The 18542-nt window shown below is 31.0% G+C and overlaps 1 pseudogene; it reads left to right on the forward strand.

Annotated features, from left to right (window-relative positions):
• The first annotated feature begins 4 nt into the window (after positions 1–4).
• Positions 5–11281, forward strand: LOC124371927 (annotated as a pseudogene).
• Positions 11282–18542: the final 7261 nt, after the last annotated feature.

Consider the following 18542-nt stretch of genomic DNA (forward strand, 5'->3'; position numbering starts at 1 on the left):
CCACGCCTTCAACCTTATCTTTGCTTTTGATGAAATTTGTTGCTCTGGGCTACAGAGAAAGCGTGAACCTTGCGCAGATCCGAACTTTTGTGGAAATGGAATTCACATGAGGAAAAAGTCTATCAAGCTGTTCGTCAGGTAAGTTTTTGTAATAATATTTTTCTATCATAATTTTTTATTATTATTATTATTAGTTGGAATGTACGAAATGAAGTGTTTAGTAGTATACCAAGTGATACTTTTTAATAGATTCAGGATTGTAAGCTGAAGCCATACAAAATTGTTGTAAAGTAATGTCTTATTTTACACAGGCCAAGTAAAACCACCCGACAGTTGTAAGTTAGCTACTTTGTATAAGTAATATTTAAATATAGTAAATCACTCATATTGTAAATTTTTAAAGTAATCATAAAATGATCTACTTGTAAATTTTACCCTATGTAAGAAAAGTGTGAAAGTCAAAGCGTAGACACCAGAAACACAGAAACTTATTAATCCTTGCAGGACATTACCGATGGCAGTACCAGAAATGTCTATCACTGGAAGATCCTGTAAAGGCATGACATTGCTGATTGTTGTAGAGAATAAATTGTAAATGTGATGAACACAGGCATGTACCTTTTCTACCCTGATTGACAAACTGTAAATGGAAACATTAAAACAAACTCTCATATAAGTTTTACACCCCTTCATTCTTTGCAGCACAACAAGCAACTTTACTTTTAATTCTTTTTAGTTAGTGCCTCCTAGATTTACAAAAGAATTGAGTTATTTTTCAGACATTTTTACAAATTCAATTGTTAATTTTTGATTTTATCCAAAAGCTTAAATTGTTGATTAATTAAACTTGTACAATTTTATATTAAGGTATTTTTCTCATGATTATTTGTAGTAGAAGTAACTCCATGCATTGTTGGTACACAATTTATTTTTATAATAGTAGATATACAGCTTATTTGGATTTAACCAGATTAACATTAATAATCAGGTATAATATATTTCTCTTTCCTAACATCTGTGTATCCTGGAACTAGACTCAAGAGAGAGAAGCCAAGAACAAGATGAGAGAGAAGGCCAAGGAGTTTGCAAGCGCCAGAGGATGGAGGCTGGCAAGAAAGGGTTCATGAAGGGAGGATCAGCAGGGGGTGGCTTCGGTTGTCGGGTCTGCAGGAGGATTTGGCAGCTCTTCTGGTTTCACGCCTTCTACACAGTCATCGGAGATTCTGCCTCAGAAATCTTCAAAGCCCTATTCACCATCTGTGTTAGTAGTCCTAAGTGTTTATAAAATTGTAACAGAGGGATAAGATTACATTTGTTTCAATGTCGTTTTAAATACATTTTTAATCGTTGTCCTTTATGGATTGACACAATGAATAGAATTATGTTATTTCTGATTCTAATAGGTACAATATTATTCAAGTAAGAATTATTTTCTCTAAGTGTTGGTTTTTTTATTAATTATTAATGTACTCATGTACATTTTTTTATTGATAAGAAACAGTGACACAGGTACTTTTGTTAAAGTTTAATAATTATATTTTTTTAGTCTGTTGAAAAACAAATCAGTTTGGTCTGATTTGGTACTTTATTTGCGACTTGAACACAATGTCCAAAGGTCTCCTTGAGACTAAAAAAATCATAAAACTGTTTTAAAACTACAGTTTATTATATAAGGCTATATTTATTATAATATATTACAATTCATTCAAAATAAATAAACAATACTTTTTTATTTTGAAATTGATGGTATGTTAATCCTTTGAATGCCAACGTCCGATTCTACCGGATGTCCAAAAGTTGGCCGAAAAGTGGCAACATCCGATTTTACTGACATTCAAGGAAAAAATGCAATAAACATCTAAAACTTTATATTTTGTAACTAATATCATATTAAATTGTTTGTGAAGAACTGCTCTTTTCAAAATAAATTGTTATAGTATACTTCCGATCAACTGACTGTAACGAAAATCAATCTAGAACTCACATATAAACGTTTTTGGTTGACATGTGGCTCATGGAAAAACAATGTGACATTAGTTTTGCCTTAAAAGTTGTATAACTCACTCATTATTGAAGATAATGATATACATTTTTCAATATTTATATATATAATTGAATACCCTTTCCAGTGATATGCAAACAGAAAAAGATATGAAATTTTTAGTAATGATAATTTGGTGTTCCCAAATTTGATTTTATAGCAACTTTGTTATTGTATATTAATTAGGCAGAGGTTTCAGAGAATAATTTTAAAAAATATGATCATAGCTTGTTAAACAATCAAACTGTGAATTTTTACTGAAACCTTGTAAATACCTTCAAAAGGGCTGGCACTTTTCAGTACACCCACTCAATAAATATGTGGCAGTCAAAGGGTTAAGTTCTAAATAGGAAATTGTCAGTTGAGTTGTCAAATGTCTCATTGATAACGACGTTGTTGTCTTTCACAGCAAGGCATCTGGCAGCACCAAAGCAATGAAGTTGGGGAGCAAGTCTCGAGATGTGGAGTCGTTCGTGGACCAGCTCAAGTCTGAAGGTGAGAACGTTGTGGTGCCCACTATCAACAAACAGAGCATTGTCAGCGCCTCCAAGATCCCACCGTCGTCCCTCGCCAATACTGAAGAGTGAGTTGATGCTTAATTGTTACCTGATTGCATATTTAGTGATAATATTTTGTTTTATAATTTACCTACGAGTCTTGAAAAATGACTGAGAAAAACTAAAGTAATGTATTAATGTGTTTAATCATTTTGTCTTACTCCAGATTTTCTTTATCTGGAAAAAGTAGATGTAAATTGCTGTAACCTTTTTTTCCAAAAGCATTTTATATAACTAGATGATTGTGAATGTTGTTTACTGTTTGTTCCCATATGAGGGAGAACATTTGTTGTAGGCTAGTACAAGGAACTGTTAGAACAAAATACGATTATGAATATTCACTATAAAACTATGTTAATTAGTTTTAAACTAATCCTAGGCATGAAGCGACAAAGCTTTTACAACTGTTTTTGTAAACTAAGCTAACTCAACATTTCCACTAACAGATGATCATATTTTTAACAATTGCTAATGAGCAATGATGGAGTAAATATTAAGTGAGGTATTTATGGACTTGAGATAAGTTCCTATTTTATAACGTAGTTTTAATCTTTATCCCCGTGTAAAAGCGTTGCCTGGTAGGCAGCTAACTAGTGTGCCCTCTTAATATTTTCACTGCCTCTTCACAGGGTTTTTACCCTAAGAAGATAGTGTACAGATAAATTTATAGATCTATGTTAATCTGCAGAGTTAAACTGTCATTAAGTAATTGTCCCTTACCTAGTATACAGTATGACCATGGCATGTTGTAGTATCCACCTGAGGCAGGAGGAGAGACTCGTGTTGAGGGTGGGTCGAGATGGTGGGGTGCAGAACTTGGAGCTGCATGGACTCGTGACCTTGCGCATCTCCGACGACAAGTACGGCAAGGATACGCGTGGTCCTGGACAACAAGGATACCAGAGGAATACAACTGCAGGTAACCTCATAGTGTGTATTACCAGTTTTTAGCTCACTTTTGGAGTACTACTAACCACAAAATACATTTTGCTATATTATTGTACGTTGTAAGGCCTATTTAGAATTTAAATAAAACTGTTTTATATTTTATTTAGTTAGCACCTTCACTGCCACCTTTTGGGAAACTGAACTTTCTTACACTGGCACCTGTTTTAATGTTTTTTTTTTTTTTTTTTTTTTTTTTTTTTTTTTTTTTTTTTTTTTTTTTTTTTTTGTATAAATATAATGTTTTTAACCCTGGAACTGGCAAACGCCCGATATCGGGCGTTTTTAGTCGCATCCTAGATGGCAGCGCCCGATATCGGGCCGTTTTAATACGTCTTTTATTTCTCAATATTACGTACTTAAAACACGATCAAAGAGTATCGGTATTGATACCAATCGAAAGAGGAAGGTTCAATTTATGTAAATAATACACTAATAAATAATTTATTTTTTCGGTACACGTTTATACGTCTTATAATCTCTGAACTATTTGTTTTACATTCTCCCCGCGTTGCGCGCGCAGCGATGAGTCAACTGGTTCATTCGGCTATTGTTATTTCGTCAGCTGCATAGTGTCCTATCTAGTTTATTGTTGTTTGTTTGAGTTTGTTGTAATGATGGTTGTGTATATTACACAATAATAGTAAGTTTTTTGTGCGTGTTTACGTAATGGATCGTAATTTCCGCGATCGTTCAAGTTGCATTCGAGAACTAGTTGTACATTGATACCAATCGAAAGAGTAAGGTTCAATTTATGTAAATAATACACTTATAAATAATTTTATCGTTTCGTTACACGTCCATACGTTTTGTAATCCTCTAAACTGTTTTGTTTACATTCTCCCCGCGTACCGCGCTAGTTGCGCGCGCAGCGATGAGTCAACTGGTTCATTCGGCTATTGTTATTTCGTCACCTGCATGGTGTTTCTATCTGGTTTATTGTTTGTTTGAGGTCGTTGTAATGATGGTTGTGTATATGACACAACAATAGTAAGTTTTTTGTGCGTGTTTACATAATGGATCGTAATTTCCGCGATCGTTCAAGTGAAATTCGAGATCTAGTTGTACATGAAATAAACAACAAAGAGGATTCCGATTTATACATTCAATCAGAACATAATTAAATAAATATATAATAAAAAATTAAAAAATAGAAAATTAATATAAACTAATAGTTACAAGATTGTACAAATCCAAGTGAGCTTTGAAGTTCTTACTTTTGTTGGTAAGTAGCACTTTCGAATGTAAGTGTATAATTTTTGTATCGTTTACCACATGTAAAAAAAATACCTTATAAACTATGTGTTGTTTTATTTTTACTCAGAATTAAATGCTCTTCCTTTTGTATATTTTAGAATTTGCGTATCACTAACAACAAAAATTTTACAAATCAAAAACTTTGAACTAACTTTTCTTTTTTCTAAAAAATATTTTTTTCCTGAAGAGGTAGAGTAAGGGTATTTTTTTTGTTTTAATTATATTATGTGAAAAATGTTCCTTGAACAATGCTGAATAAAGCAATATATAGTATGACATAGGTACTTTATAGTAAACATGTAATAATAAAATAAATATAAGGCAATGTATGAAGTACTAAAACACTCTGCCACTGAGAGAAATATGACCGCCAGTTCCAGGGTTAAGCAAATATAAGAAAATCATGGGACTTACTTTTTTGAAAGCTGAGTTCTTCCTCTTTCTACGCAAATGCTTATGCATGAATATTTTCCAACAAAAAGTCTTGTTTTAAACTAAAAAAACAAAAAAACTGACCAAAAACATCATTGTGTACAAGTCTATAACATAAATATATTTATTATTATTATTTGCTGTATTCAGCATTAACATTACTTTCACTATAGCTACACATATTTGCAATTGAAATCCACTTATTTTTAAATATTTTTATAGTGTGGAAAGTTTTGAAACATGGTTCTTTACAAATGGCACTTTGGCACTTGTTACATTGATAGGAAGTGTCTCTTCTTGTAGTCTTGCCTTATTTGTTTTTGTTTTTTTTTTTAGTTATCAATGAGTATATTAAAATTTGGTATTACTATTTTGCTTATATTTGTTATTTGAGTTAAAATAGAATATCAACAAATTACTTGCATCTCCAAGAAGTCCATCGGTAATAAAATCAGGATCATTATCTGTGTCATCTTGAAATAAATCATCACTTTTACTGTCACTTGAAAATCTGAGTAACTCTTCCTAGCACTGTATTGTCTTCAATACTGTCACGATTCATTGTATTTACTCACAAAACAATCGTTGTAAACTAAAGTAATAGCTAGCAAAACCATAACAATGCAGACTACAAATTAGCAGAACGACAACAAACGGCCACCACGACACGATGCGTTCATAAACAATCTACTATTTTCCCGATATTCCAAATGACTGCCAAACATTTCATAGATCGTAATCCATAGAGTAACGAATATAAAACATGGAAATAGCAAATGACTATCAATGCCGAAATCCAAGTATGTTTAAATGCATTTTTATTACTGTAAAAGTTATTACTGTTTTTATTACTCCATCAAAAGACGTTGGCAGTCTATAGAATTCCTTGCGTGATGTTAAATAACGTTGTCAGAAGTGAAAGTGTTTAGGGTAATTTTGTGTTTAATTACCAAGTTTATCCTAATATTAGTTAAAAATTTGCATGAACATATTTCACATTGTTAAGTGAGTGTTTAAAATTGACGGTTGTTTGTTGTAGACACATCCCAACATAGATAAAGAACTGTTCAAGATGAAGTCACAAATAGGTCTGAAGAACCCGTCCAAGCCATTCCCTCTGACCACAGACGTCGGTGTGCTCAAGTGGCGGTTCCAGTCCCAAGACGATTCCTGCGTCCCACTCTCCAGTAAGATTACACTGATTTTATAATAGTTCATCAAGTAGTGTTTAGTTAAATAGCATTGCGCCATATAATACAAAACCTACAAATATATAATTACCTGACTACTGTAGATAATTTGTTGGATTGTGCTCAACCTATGAATATAAAAACAACACTTCCAGTAGTTGACTGATACTGAACTGACTTGATGTACTCGCCAAACGTAACACAAGACACACTGACATATCATTTTTTCTAATTGTTGTATTTTGTAACCGTAACTTTTCCACACATAACGTAGCTATGATGGGGAGGGTTGATTCAATGTGAGTGTTGAGTTTAGCACCTTCTGCTTAGTGCAGCGTCTGGAATCTGACGCTGTCACAGACTCCCCTGGAATCTGGAGCAATTGTGCATCTGATGAGACAATGAAAATACCTCTTTCCTTAGATTGTACTATATTTTTTAGTCAGGTGTCTCTGATGTCGGAACTATGTAAAGAGTTAATTTTGAGTTTCTTCCTCATCAACTTTTTTTATCTCTCCAGAGGAATTTACTCCAGATTCCAGGAGTCAAGTCTGTGACTTTGTCAGATTCTAGCCGCTGCACTAAGGGAAAGGTGAACTGTAAACTCAATGTTCATCTGTAGCTTATCCATTGTTTGCTTAGAATTGAGACACACAATCAATTAACTGATGGATAAGTATTAAAGGACTTTATTTTTTAAGGTAAAGTTAACCTGATTGTTATGTTTGACAGTAAACTGCTGGCCATCGGAGAACGGACAAGGCGGCTGTGATGTGAACATAGAGTACGAGCTGGAGCACACGCACCTCGAGCTCAATGATGTCTCCATTCACATTCCTCTGCCGTAAGTTTTCTGTACTGAAACTTTGCAGTAGAACTAAAGGAAAGAGGTAGATTTCATTTGTGGCCACTGTTTTGAAATGTTGTTTCAAAGTGGCTATCATTATTTACGGTAACATAATTTTGTTACACCATTACGGTTTCCGTTGTAACATTTTACTTAAGCATATTTAGCCCATTTTAGTATGTTTTCAGTACAACTAATGAGGGCCAATCACATTGTTCTTGCATTTAGTACTAGACTTCAACACCTCCTTGTGGTCTTCTGTGAACTCTAAAGCTAGAACAACCATTGTTTAGTACAGTTCTAGTTCAGATTAAACTATTAAGTATCCAATCTTTATTTTTATTTATTTTTTCAGTTATTTGTAAAATAAATACATGTAATATCAGAAATGTCAATTTTAATTTTACCCTTTGAATATCTAAGCTGACTAGAAGAAAGTAGGTCAAAATAAAGCTGTATGTGGCTAAATAAATTTAAAAACTGCAACTTTAGGAAATTGTATTAGAATTCATGGAAAAACCTCATAAATTGATACTTTTCACAATTTTGTTATTATGTTTAGTTAATATTAAATAGTTTAATAATTTAAAAAATAAAAACTTTTTAGGTAAAAAAGTTTGAAAAAGGTTACTTAATAAGTTTTTTGCCCAAAAAACTTAATTTACTAACTAAATAATCTCTATACATAACGAAACTAAAACAATTTTATTTTTGGTATATGTTAATAAATTTCTGAAAGGTTAAGGAGAAAAATGTTATATACCATAAAATTTAATGTTTAAGATTTAATCGAGTATTTTTTGCTCAGTCAAAGATACTTTAGATGTATTCTGTAAAACTATAGGGTTTTGGGAAAATGCTATTGTAAAACAACCATTCAAAATATTTTCACTTTTTCTGTTTTTTAAGCAATGAAGTAAAAATTTTAAACCTGTTTTAAAATTCTAGAAAAAAAGTAAAACCATAAATATGTTTTTAGTAAGAATCTTTTTTTATATTTAAGATTTTTAGGCTTTTCTATTATAGACAACAAAAGACAACTCTTTATTTGACATATTCATAGAGAACAGCCATGCGTCAATATTATACCACATGAAGTGATACATCATACACTTTTGTGCTGGAAAAAGGATATTGTAAAGTAATTATTCAATGTTACATTTTTCTATTTGTCATTTTATTAAGAATGCATACATTATATAGTTGCTAATACATAAAAACATTTTTGCAATGATTTTCTTATCAATGATATAGATTACGGTAACAATATGAAAAGTAATGTCTTTAGATAGCATAACATTTGTTTTGTGGTAGGAATAAACTTATTACGGTGCATTTAATTGTACACCTCCTCCCTTCCTTATTGTTGGTTAATTTTTTTTTTTATATTAAAAAATTTAAATAAGTAAAATTTTATGAAAATTAGAATTTATAATGATATAATGATTTGTAATAATTTCAAACCAATTTTTCTAAACATTTCTGTTCAGGAATGTGTACATGTGTAAAATAGTGCAATCACAAAGGCAGTTAGTTTTTTATTCATAAAATAAAAATTTATTTTTATTAAGAAAGAAGATATGCTATTGGAAAACGATCCACATCAAACTCCACTGTTGTTCCACATGAGGTTTTTGAGTTAACCTCAACAGAACTGAGTTTGATCAAGCAGGAAAGAAAGCACTAAAAGAAATATTTGACCTGGATTGCAGTATTGGGTGTACGCCGGTGGTCTCGGAGTGTGACGGAGACTACGCACACGACCCTCGCAAAAACACCCTCACCTGGAAACCACGCTGTGATAGACTCCAGCAACCGCACCGGCTCTCTGGAGTTCACAGCAGCCACAGCCATTCCTGGTGACTTCTTCCCTCTCACTGTGGCCTTTGTCTCCAAGAAACCTTACGCTGACCTCAGAGTGAGTGAACAGTATTGCCTTGGTACATTTAGGAGATTTTGTCTACAAAATCAGCCTTTTGCAGTTATCCTCTTGGTAGCTCTAATGGATATTTCTACATAACTTCACCGAACATGGCCCCCTGAGCTCAGTACCACCCCGTGAAGGTGTTCACAAACTTCTTTGGTTGATAGTTCTCATCATTTCAAACAACAAATGTCATATAAACATAGAAATGTATTGTTTAGCCCCTAGTCACCATTTTGTATTTTTTATTTAAAACATTATCTCTAAAACTGGTTAAGCTAAAAAAAACCAAATTGGCACATAGGTTTTAATAAATAAGAGGACATTTTTTTAAAATGGTATCATTATCTTTAACCGCTTGAAGCCGGCTGTCGACTATAGGTCAACCGCAGTATTCCCGCCGAACGCTCGCATGTTGACTACGGGTCGACCAAATATTGTCGCTGGTTTTTTTTTTTTTAACTTTCGTAACTAAAAATAGGCCTAGACCTGGACCCAGGCCAAATAAACCTATTACAATGAAGTTTGGATCCCATGTAAGAAAAATCAAATAACCAGTAATATGATTAAAACATGTCCCTAGTGGTATTCTAGTGCTATTTTACCTTTATCCATGCAATTTTGGTTTATTGTTTATGTATGTGAAATAAAAGATTGCTTTTTATCGATTTGATATTTTAATTTTATATTTTACAAATTATTACCTATAAAAATAAACTAAATATTTAAAAAGAATGTATAGGGTCTTGTGGAATTATTAACTTTCCTTTGTAAAAACAAAAAAATATAATATTACAGAAAAAAATGCTTAAAAACATTTAGCTTGTAAAATGTAAAAAGCTTTAATATAGCAGAAAATAAATAAAACCTGGGGACAGTTGGTGCGATTAACAAGCGCCAAACACCTCACAGTTGAGAGGTGTCAGTTGTTTGTCACTCCTGGCTTGTGCAAGCGTATCATTCATCAAGTGGTCATGCTTGCTTATGCGTTGACGGATTTCGTTGGAATGGTAATGAATTTGTTCAAGTAGTTGGTGCCAGTTTTGTAACTATAATGGTATTTTTTTATTTTACTTTAAAAAATTTACAACAGATGCCATTTTGTTAAATTAATGAAGATAACGTAATAATGTTTTTTCTTTTCCTCTTATCTATTAACCTATGTACCAAATTTGGTTTTTTTTAGCTTAACTAGTTGTACAGATAACAGTTTTTATATAAAAATTACAAACTTTTGGCTGCTGCTTAACGAGACATTTCTTGACCTATATATATGACATTTTTTGTTTGAAATTATGAATACTATCGACCCAAATACATTAATAAACTAATAAATGTGGCAACGGACTATTACTCAAAGGTATAAATAGTACCTGGTAGATGAACAGCATGAAGTCCAGACATGAGAGAATGAACCCTAGCGATCTCACTGCTCAGGAGCCAAGGGCACAAACACATCATACCGAACTAATGAAGCTGGACCCACTGGTGACAAAATCTATATCGGCATTTTCCTTTGCTTATAGCATTTCATAAACTTTTTGTAATAAACCATTTTTTGTATTAAAAGATTTTTAAGATATTGATGTAAATTCTATAAGATTTTTCTATCACCAAGAACTGGCCAGCTTCGTAAATCATTAAACATTTATAGGTTTTTATATGTTCCGAGATGACTGTAGTAATTCCCTTTACAATGTTTCAGGCAGTGGATGTGGTGATGGTGGACGGTGAGCAGCCGGTGAAGTTCTCCACAGAAACAGTGTTCTACGCAGAGAAATACGAGATTGTTTAGTTTAGACCGGAGAGCAAGAGCACAACTCTGCAAACAGCTGATCATAGTAGTGCAACATCTGCCCGAGACGTGATACTTCTGTCGTCTGGTCACCGACCACTCAGTCCTCGAGTTCATCAATTACTCTGTGATCAACATTTTCCATTTGATGACTGTCTTTGATCATTTCAGTCTCATGAGTAACAGACTGACCTCTCACGTTTTATCAAAGTATAACAGCTTGCATACGGTTCAATTTCTATCCATTTGAAATGGTTGCAGAAGAAATAAAAATATATTTTATGCTTGTGTAATATAATATTCTTCCATGAGGTTATGTGTGGAGAAATCTCATACTGTATCTACACTGTTAATTTAACATATATTTCTTACCCGCCCAAATCAATTTAATAAAAAGTGTTTATATTGCAAATAAGTGTGATGGAATTCTTTGCCTTTATATAGAAGTTTACTCCTATCTCGTGTTCATTTATTTTTGATAGAATATGTAACAGAAATATTTATAAATTTCTTATTCTAAAAGTCCTGATTAAATTTTAATGACTCATACACAAATATTGTTTTAAAAAATGTCATAACATGTTGAATCTTGTTGATAATATCTGAAGGAATAGAAAATTGAATGATAACAATATGAATTGTAAACTGTTTTGTATTACTACATTTTCTATAAAAATTCTGTCAAATGTTAAAGATGTAGATGTTGCACTATTTTAAATTAAACTTGATTCTGTTAGTATTATTCTGGTTTGAATAAGATAAAGTTATTTTATCAAATACAGTTTCATTATTTACTATCATGAGATAATAATTGCTTTACTTATTTTATTTTTGAAAGTTTTCATTTTGTACAGTTAGAAAAAGGTATAATAAAGTATTTGATTGTTTAAATTGTTAGTAAAATTCATTGCTTTTATCCTTACTCTCTAAATGAATTCAGAATGTTACAGAACATTTTGTTAGAGAGATCCGCAAAACCCATAAAATCTCTTTATATAATTTTTATATTAGATTAATTGCACTTTTGTTTCCAGTTTTAAAATTATTTAATAATGATTATTGGTGAAGATTTGATCACCAATTGTCTTGTAAAAGCTTTCTGAAGAAAACGTTTTTTTTATTTTAAATAAAATAATTCAAATTAAAGTTAATTTTCTGGACTTACATTAAAATCAATCTAAAAAATAAAACTCAATTCTTTCTCATTCAATTCAAAATAAATGTACTTATTCTCTATTATAACCGAAAGCTATTCTATTGCAAAACAACCTTTAACAAAATTTAAAGAAGAAATTTTACTGGGAACAGATTTTGCTATAACTTGTACTATCTCGCAATGTTGTGTGAATAATTTAGTATGCTCCAATCTCTTCCTCAATCCAGTTGTATCAATATAATACAATATTCCCTGTAAAAAGAGAGTTAACATTAATTAACAACAAATTTCCCATATGAAAATCGTAATTCGACTATAAAATGTTTACTTTCGCAAACTTGCATTTTTAATTTACATATGTTTATGACAAATCTCCTTATACTTTAAAATATTTTTGCATATATTTTCTCCCATCATTATTGATTAATTAAATTTTAGTTTGGTAATGTACTAAATGCATTTCAATCTAAAACATATAAAGGTGGCCATGTTTACTATGGTAAATAACTTATTGATGGTGAAGTTTTCCTTTTTGTACAAATAAATGAGAAAAGCTAGATTTCTTTTAAACCTTCAAATGACACAGTTTTATTGTCTTTCAACAGGCCTACTAACAGTGATCTACTGGACTCCATTTAAATAAATCCTTAAACATATAAATTATAAGTTGCATTAAAAATGAGTTTGTTTCTTAATGTTTAATGTATATGAGAGCATTAATATATTAGTTTAAAAAAAAACATTATGGTTGCCTGTAACCAACATTAACCAACATTATGTTGTCGGTTTTACGGGGTGAAGATTTTACGTTGACAACGTCTTTTTCTCGGTTAGAATATTTATTGATATGAATATTATTAAATTGCACAATAGGAACAAGGAATTGAATGAAAATAAGAATTGCACAAATTTTAACTATAGAAATATATTTTGTTTACTAAAACATTGTACATAATTTGAAATTAATTAAAATTTGTTATTGTAAATGGTAAAGTTGAATAAAACATTTACTAAAATTGGAATTTGAAATTCTTGCTAAACACAGTTAAATTCTAACTCCGCGCGTGGTGATTGGTCGGTTTAGTTCGTTTGTTTGGTCGCACTGTTATGACAGGTTAGAGGTTATAATTGAAGTGAAAACTTCTTTAGGCGCGTTGAGCGTTTTGGTGGTAGAGGGTAAAAGTGAACGTTTCTGCCGGAACTGTAGTTGGCGCATTGGCTCACTGATACCGTATTAACTCAATAAATTAGTTTATTGTGCAATAAAAATACCCTTTACGAAACGAAAGAACCAAGTTAATTTAACTAATTTATTAGTTTTAAAAATATTGTGGGTTTAATTGTTTATTGCAATTATATACTTTATCCGTAGCAATAACTGTATTATTTACAACGGTGTTCAACTCACTGTTGTTCACGCTCGGTGTTTTACTCACTTGTATTCTATGTTTAACTAACTATTAATATTGAGCAATTACAACATATTTTTTATACAGATAAATGAATAATGAAAACAACGAATATATTTTTAAACATTTTTAATATTTGTACGAATATTTGTATTTAAAATTTAGCATTAATCATTTTAATTATGTTTTTAATATTTAACCTCTTCATCATGAAAATGAGTATTATTACGGTATAAGATTTTATCTTACTAGCGTGGTAAAATAGATTTCTAGTTATTTGATAATATTTTTTCGTGGATTTTAAAATTGGAAAATTAAAAAACGCGTCACATTAACAAATTGCAGATGTACTGCTACTATAACGTATTGTTAATTTACTCTCAACTTAATAGTTCCGTTTTCACTTCTATCGGCAGTCCCACAAACTGCTACTGTTTTTTGTTATTTTAAATGTATTTGACTAGCAATACGCGCTGTTTCTTCTCAATCGACTGAATTACGATTGATTGCAGAGTGATTTAAACTAATAATTTACTTAACACTATCAACATTTGTCAATAGTATGACATAACTTATAAACTCAGTTTCTCAACTTTTGTGTCAATCTAAACAATTAATCAATCAATCATAGTTTACGATAATGAAATATTAGTGTACAATTATTTACCTTTATTGTTGTAGTTGTTGTAAATGACGAATCTAAGCACTCCACATTTTCACGAATAAACATAGTTATCTGCTTTATCCCGTGCGGCGGACCCACAGTTATCTGCTTTATTCCCGTGCGGCGGACCCACTGGCCGGGCATCGTAACGTTTACCGGGCGTTACAGTTTTTCATGAGTGACTCCGAGCCGCAACCTAATTTAAGACGTTGTCACGTCAATAATAAATAAAAACCTATAATTCTTTTGTAAAGTGCTAAAAACTTTGTTTTTAAAATGTGGACTAAAAGGCCTTATTTATTAATTGTTTGAAAGTTTTAGATACAAAAACTATGCAGTATATCAATCATAAATGTATGTGGAATAAATGTATTTATTCCATTACTACTATGACCTACCTTACAAAAAATGACAGACAGGCCAAATTTTACCATGGAAATGTTAAAGAATATGTGTAGGTAATTTTTTTTTTTAAATCAAAGTGATATTTTGTTTCACTATTTTATTTTAAGACCGTTAATTTGACTTAATATGTGATATATGCTTGGCATCAGTCAGCTCATAATTGTGTTGTCTGGTTGGTGCAATGAGACAACCTCATTAAAAAACAAATATGTCTAATCCAAGATAAGGAGACAATCACAGACAGGATTTAAATAGACAAAGACAACCTTGCAGCCATCAGCTCCTTAAAGTGTATTACAGAATATATCTGAGAAATATAATCTTATTTTAAAAGATATCATATAGAGGACTGATGAATTGTGAACTGAATTGGAGTAGACTACTGTAATTAGGAATGTACTGTAGGTTAGGAGCATAAATACAATAACTATTATGTATCAAATGGTCAAATTGTGATTATTTTAATTCTATATTGAATAAAATGCTTCCCTCTAAACCTATATCCTAATCCCATCCTACATTTAATAAGAAGTGATCATTAACTCTACATGATTTTTTGTTAAGCATTTTAGGTATATAACATCCTGTTGGAAATTATTGTTTTACTACAAAATAATCAAATAGCAAAGTTATGGTTATTTTTAATCCAAAGTCTATTTATATATATACATATATGTGACAGATAGGGCCAAATGCAAAATAATTGAATCGTAAAAAGTGTTATGGTAATCGCTCTGTGGTGTAATGGTAGCACATTCACCCGGCAAGTGAGAGATCCGGGTTCGAGTCTCGGCCAAGCAAGTATAAATATTTATTGAAAATATATATTTATTTATTTTGAATTGAATTGAATTGAATTGGTTTTATTTCCAAAAGCTTACATTTTTCAATGGCCCCGCTAAGTACAACACTTATCAGCGGGGTCCAAATTAAACTATCTTAACTAAACCATACAATGTATTTATTAAATTACGTATCAAAATTGGCATTCATTACTTTGTTAAAGTTTTACAAGCACGAGTAACAGCATACAGGTTTGTTTTATGTTTATCTTTACATTTCAAATTATTACCACTGATAAAACCGGTCTCTAACTCTTAAAATTAAGTTCATGTTCCTAACTAACAAATTTGCACTGGTCATATAGTGTGATTGGATTTGTATAATTTATATTCAGAAGCAGTCGATGTCCTTACCCAATTCCAATCGGTATGAGACAAGAATAAATACCCCCTCCCATCAGGCGTTCCTTGATTCCTTGTTCCGCCACTACCAGTGTTTATTTCTGCAACTGCAATGCACGTGCAAAATCTAGATGAATTTTGCTCTAATTATTAAAGTTCATTTTAGATGATTATCAATAAATAAATAACTGTGTTAATTTATTTCACCCATGTGTAGCATTTACAGCATTCAAAATATATGTCAATGATGTCTGTTTGCCTATTCAGTCTGCGATATGTGTTTGTGTTATCCCTGTGCTAACCTAATTGTTGTTTTGTGTTATTGTGTATGTGTTATTTCATTGTGTTTTGACGCATTTATATATTGATAATAATTCATTTTCCTACTCCTTCCAAAATGTAAGTTATTTCATATTGCATATTGTTTAGTCGTATCTAACGAATTTCCATTCCTAAACTCTCTTACTGCAGTACAGTACCGCGGCCACCACAACAACCTGCAGCTCCTCCCCTCTTTAGTCTAGGCTTTCATAACCAATGGCAAACCCTAGCAAACGGTTTAATTATTGTATAGATAAAATTCATGTGTTATATTTGGCATGTGTTTGTATTAAAAAAAAGCAATAAATAAATAAATAATAATAAGTAATTTAAACTAATAAACTTTAACAAAACCAACTTATATATCAACAACAACAACAACAAAAACTATAGGCTATGCTTTATAAATATATCTGTAAAATTTTCTTAACAACAATCCCATCATCACATCAAAACATTTTAAACACAAACAACTGACAACATTATGTCAGAATTTGCAACAAAAATATACTGTTTTACTCTGTATCTGATTTTATCTATAATAGGGCAACCAGATCCACCATAGATTCATGAAGCTTAATCAGGTTTACATAAATAATTAAAAACTATTAAGCTAGACTATAACACAATAAATAACATATTATAATAACTATATATACTAGGCCTATATGTTTTATCACATATAACACAATCTAATAATGTTTATTCATAATATCAAAAAGCATAACAAAACTATAAAAAATATAACATGGACCACAATAACAGAATTAATATACACTATATGTTTATCACAGCAATAACCAAAATCAACAACAGACTCCAAACAACAACATTACAATAACAAAACTAAACTATAAAAAATAACAATATTATGGTATAAGTTAACAACAAGTTAATATAGGCTATATATTTATCACAGCAACAATCATTAAAAACAGTAAATTTCCACAATAACATTAAAATAATAACATACATACATACCCTACATACTCACAAATTCTTCTTTACTAATAAACATAATAAGTTAATAATATCTAGAAATGTTTATACAGATCTATATTCTAGAAAATTTATAACTCTTCCATTAACCACCTGTAAACAAGTTTTTTTAAACTTACAATAATTTATGTTCATTAAAAATATAATTTGGTAGACTGTTAAATAGGCAAGGAACAATATATTTTGCCAATCTTTTACCAAAAGTATTTGTTATTCTATAAACTTTAAATTTTTCAATATTTCTTAAAGCTATAGAAGTGTTCTTGCTGTTTGAAAATTTTATATTTAATTGTCTGCAAAATAATATACAAGGATGCTATACTTGTAATAACCCTTTGGTGTCAAGCTATTGGCTTTGTATATACAACTGTTTTTCTGTAATACCATTAGCTTCTGCCATTCAACATCATATCCAGACATTTCTTTTGAAGGCTTTGTATCTTATTGAGTTGGTTGTCTGCAGCTGTTCCATATGCAATTATTCCATATCTAACAATTGACTCCACTAACGCCTTGTATACTGAAGTCTTGCTTTCAATATTCAATATATTTTTTAATCTATAAAATACAGCAACACACGAGCAAATCTTTTTCTGGATTTTCTCAATGTTGTATTTCCATGTAAACCATTATCTATTGTTAATCCCAAGATAATCATAGGTACATACTAATTTTATTATGTCACAATCACATGAAGTGAGGTATAAACTTGTGTGTAGTTGCTCACACATACATGTGTGGTATTTTAAAACAGGCTCATTTTCCTACTTTTTTATTTCTTAAGTGAATATTCATCATAACAGTCTTTTTTGGATTTATAACAAGTTCCATATTATGCAAACCATTTAATTTATTTCATTAAAATCTTTTTGAAGCATTGCTTGGGCAGTTACCAGATCCATATGAGATGCTACCAGAAGGATGTCATCTGCATATGCAACACACCTTTACATAATTAGTTACATTAAAAATATTATTTATATAGATATTAAACAGTAATGGACCAAGGTTTACTACCTTGTGGTACACCACAGTTGCTTAGCTTATATTCACTATAAGTGTTTACTATTTTTACTCTGTAACCTCTGTTTTGTAAATATGATTTGAACCAGTTTAAGTTTACTCCAACAACACCAATGTTCTCCAGGACTACTAACATCTTATTATGATTGATGGTATCAAATGCCTTTGATAGATCCAAAAATAAAGCCAATACATAACACCCTTTTTCTAACTGTTCATTTACATAGTTAGTAAAAAGTCCTTCAAAGAAGTTCAGTTCCCTTACCCTTTTGAAAAGCATATATTGATTCTCATTAATAATGTGACATTGATTCAAGAACCCATTTAACTTATTCACAACAAATTGTTCATATATCTTTTCTATACTGGGAAGCAATGACACTGGCCTATAAT

This window comes from Homalodisca vitripennis, unplaced genomic scaffold, assembly GCF_021130785.1.
Source record: "Homalodisca vitripennis isolate AUS2020 unplaced genomic scaffold, UT_GWSS_2.1 ScUCBcl_2256;HRSCAF=6820, whole genome shotgun sequence".
NCBI classification, from domain to species: domain Eukaryota; kingdom Metazoa; phylum Arthropoda; class Insecta; order Hemiptera; family Cicadellidae; genus Homalodisca; species Homalodisca vitripennis.